The following is a 4,033-nucleotide window of genomic DNA, read 5'->3' on the forward strand; positions in this document are numbered from 1 at the left end:
AAAAAAAATGAGTGTTTGACAATATAATGGTAAGAGTAGAGTTTACTAGTACACTACTACAAAAGGAGCCTTTTTTCGACGCTAAGACAAGGGCGTCAACAACAAATTATAATCCCGCGTCTTCTCGACGCTTTATACTTTTAGCGTCGAGATCACTGACATGTGCCCCGCACGTGTACTCAATCAGGTGAACAACACGATCATTATACCCAAAAAACCCCCCACTCATCATATTCTTAACCCTAACTATTCTGTATTTTTTTTCTTCATTCGATCGGAATTATATGCAGAGATTCATGGAGTCATGGCTTAGATTTCGAATTCAGATCCTCTTTCTCTTTGCGTTTCTAAAATTCTATCACAATAATTTATATATCTTGCCAAAATTATTTTCTTTCTCTCAGATCTGGTTATTTGCTTTGAAGATGGATTTGCGACAGCTATTGCTCTTGTTCTCCTCACAAGGTGCATTTTTACATCACTCTTTGTTGGTTTTTAACTCCTAATAGTAATTCTTTCATTTTTTTGTGTGACTTTAATTGATACTTGTAAGTTGCAATTGCCAAATGTTACTCGTTTCAAAACCCTAGGTTCTAGATCTTGTTGAAATCACTGAATAACTGTCATGAATCTTGCAGATTCTACAATGTGAGGCATCAACATTAGCCCATCCAAGTAACAATGGCGATCAACAAAGGAAATCTCCATGTACATATGAATTTTTTAATTAAGGGCCACGAGAATCAAATTAATAGTTGAATAAGTAGTTATTTGGGAAATATGCTATGACATTTATGCTCAAATCATTGTTTGTTGACCGCGTGCTTCCTAATGAATGGATGGTGGGAGCTACTGCTGGTTTTTGATCAAGTCATTCATCTTGTCTTTTTTAATTTTAATGGGAATAATTATTTTTATAAATTACTCTTATTTGCTGAGAATTCATCAAAGTCACAAGTATTTCATGGTCCAAGGTTAATTTCTTCATATCCCTCTGTTAGCTATAGTTTTGTTTGTGGTTTGGTCCACGTTTCAATATTTTATAAATAATAGATAAATCGGTTTACTTTAGAAATTATGCTCTTAAATTACGAGTTAGCGAAATTTGAACTTTGATTAAAATTTACACTCTTAAACTGAATTGGAAGATGTTTTGCTTAAGCTGTATGTTGAAACAATTTTGGTGTGGGCCTTGTCTTAGAGTGCTTGTATATATAGAATATCATGAATGTAAGTCTATGTTGTGACTATTTAGCTTATGTATTGTAACTGATGAATGGATAATTGACAAGGATAGATGTATATCTCGCACATTTGTGAATCAGGTGATAATAACTATTGTTTTGTGTGAGAAGTTTGGTCTTTGATATGAGAACCTGGTTGTTGTTCATTATTTTGTTCCGAGTCTTTCTTTTTTACACTATTTTGTATCTAGCATTTTATTGTTGTGCAAATATTATTAGCAAAATTTTACTAACCTTTTGTCAAAAGAGCTAATTTTATTAAATTAATTCAACTTAGCTTTAAGAAAACAAGCTCTTGATAACTCTTTATGCTTCAAAGTTGAGAAAAAAAAAACTTACTGTAATTCATTGGGTTAAAGGTTAATTTCTTCCCACTCTATCACTCTATCAGCTATAGTTTTGTACGACGTAGTTATTTCCATGTTTCAATAGTATATAAACAAGAGAGAAATTATTTTATTGTAAAAATTGTACTCTTGACATTACAAGCTGCTGACATCTAGCTCAAATAAAACAAACCAAATTTTCACATGCGTTATGTCTGTTCTTCTCATTACAGGAGTTGGTTTCTTTTCATTGATTTTGTTTGGTGCTCCACTTACACCTGTAATTGGATCCATTGGGTTGACTCCTCTTCTAGCAGTAGTTTATGTGGGTGTCTTGCAAAATATTTTCAGCTAGAGTGTGAAGTACAGTTTGTTTGACCTTTGCAAAGAAATGGCTTACATTCCATTGGACGAGGACACTAAGGTTTCATCTAATTAATCTCAAATTTATACCATCTATGTCTTTTGGTTCTTCAGATTTCCGGTTTTATGGTTTTTTTTTTTTGTTCTGTTTTTTACCTTCCTAATGAATTTGACCTTCTTGTTAGTAATTGCTTTGTCTGTATTGTTTTAAAATATTTGATTCATAGACAGTAGATATTTCAAGGATTTTTCATGTATACAAAGTATTATAATGTTTCATTGTGCTTCTATTTATGTCTATTCTGAAAAATTTAGCTTATTGTTCTGCATTTGAAGCACGATTATGATGACTTTTGAGTTGTTTGATAGCCTCTTTTCAATAATTTTTTTTATTTTGTTTAATTGTTTTTGGTTCCGTATGTATTACGATTTATTAGGTAAAAGTCAACATTCTTTGATCTTTTTCTCTTTTGTTAATTGTATCTCTAGCTCAGGTGGCCTCACACACTATTAGCCATGTTCTTGGCATGGATATGTGGCCAAACATTCATCGTCGAAAGAAATACCTTTAAGAAGCTAAAGGTGTAGTCATTGGCTGTACCACGCTACAGGATACATGTAAGTTTTTTTACCACTTTACAGAATACATGTCAGTTTTGTGTATTTACAAGAAATGGAAGTTCTAGAACCCCCTATTATTATTAATTGTTGTTCTGTTTTTGTTCTTGTTTGATGTTACTGCTGTTATTGTTTTATGTTGCTGCTTCATGCATTGAGGTGTTGTTGCAAACTTGCTACTGCCTTTCTTTGTTAACTGTGCTGCTGCCCGGCTATATTCATGGTCGTGTTTGTATCCTATCTTGTGTGTGTTCGTGGTTGTGATTGTGTCCTATCTTGTGTTACTAGACTTGAACCCTTTTTATGAATTTATAAGTTACCTATAAAGCTCTAGGATTCTACTTCGACAAAGCTAAGCTCACCTATGGCCCAACCTCACTTGCCTGTAGGACCTTTTTTATATACTTTGACTTAAATTGTCCAACAATCTTCTTCTTAAAGCGCTTGTTGGACAATTTTCTCAGATTGTAGGTGCAGTTCGTCAAGGGAATGCATCTCCGGGTCTTTTAAACAAAGCATCTAAATTCTTAGGAAAGGCAAAACATCAGGTAACAAAGTCACATTTCTCTTTATAACTGAAATCAGAACTGAAATCTAGATTGAATCCAGAATTGAATTCAGAACTGAATTCAGACCTGATTTTTTGGGAGTTTGAATTTAGAACTGAATCCAGAACTGAATTCAGACCTGTTTTTTGGGAGTTTGAATTCAGAAATTATGCTTTGCCTCCTGCTGTTTCTATGCTACTTTTGCTAGAACATTGCTATGTGTTTGTTAAACTCAAAGTAAAATTGCATGTAACATTGTTAAAGTGATAACTTTGGAAAAAATTTGTAGGATGCTCTAACTGTTTGTTTGAAAGAAAATGGGAAAAAGGAAGTGACCCAAATTCAGATCTGAAGTTCAGAGCTGATTTTCATAACTGAATTCAGATCTGATCATCAGAACTTGTCATAGTGGCTCCCCATTTTCGGGTTAGAGGCTACAATTTATGGAAATAGTTCAATTCTATATGAATGGGCCGGGGGTGCTTAGTTACGGCTAATTATTCAGTGATTTAAAGGGGGAAGGGTGTTTCATAATGGGAGTGTTAGTTGATTAATGATTCAATTTTTGTATAATGAAATCTGTTGAATCAGTAATGAAAGATTAAAATAGACTTATTAGGAAGTTGCTGTAATATACACTACCACAATATTGCTAATTAACAACGGTTCAAAATAGCAATAGATAACGGTTAACAACCGTTGTAGATGAAATCGTTGTTGTAGAGGGTGGTATTATGTAACAACGATTACTCTAACCGTTGTTAAATGTATGGTGTTAACAACATTAGACTACCCATTTAACCACTGTCAATATTGATATTCTAACCGTTGTTGATGTGAATAGTTTGTTTGTTGTTTAAGTAAAGATCTTGAATCGTTGTTGTTAATTAACTAAGAACTTAATTATTTGACTATCTATACAAACACAACTAAA

At 33.1% G+C, this 4,033-nt stretch overlaps 1 long non-coding RNA gene across 2 annotated transcripts in view; it reads left to right on the top strand.

Annotated features, from left to right (window-relative positions):
- Positions 1–214: 214 nt before the first annotated feature.
- LOC145582819 (uncharacterized) overlaps positions 215–4,033 on the top strand; it is a 30,740-nt gene continuing 26,921 nt past the window's right edge. The window contains exons 1-5 of one of the 2 annotated variants that reach the window (XR_014099946.1): positions 215–465; positions 639–708; positions 1,804–1,994; positions 2,423–2,551; positions 3,016–3,099. This is a non-coding gene — a long non-coding RNA (uncharacterized LOC145582819). Of the gene's footprint in view, positions 466–638; positions 709–1,803; positions 1,995–2,422; positions 2,552–2,992; positions 3,100–4,033 lie in introns of both variants that reach the window. The other variant, XR_014099944.1, reaches the window with a different exon arrangement.

Source organism: Chenopodium album, chromosome 2, assembly GCF_948465745.1.
Source record: "Chenopodium album chromosome 2, dcCheAlbu1.1, whole genome shotgun sequence".
In the NCBI taxonomy this organism is placed as follows: domain Eukaryota; kingdom Viridiplantae; phylum Streptophyta; class Magnoliopsida; order Caryophyllales; family Amaranthaceae; genus Chenopodium; species Chenopodium album.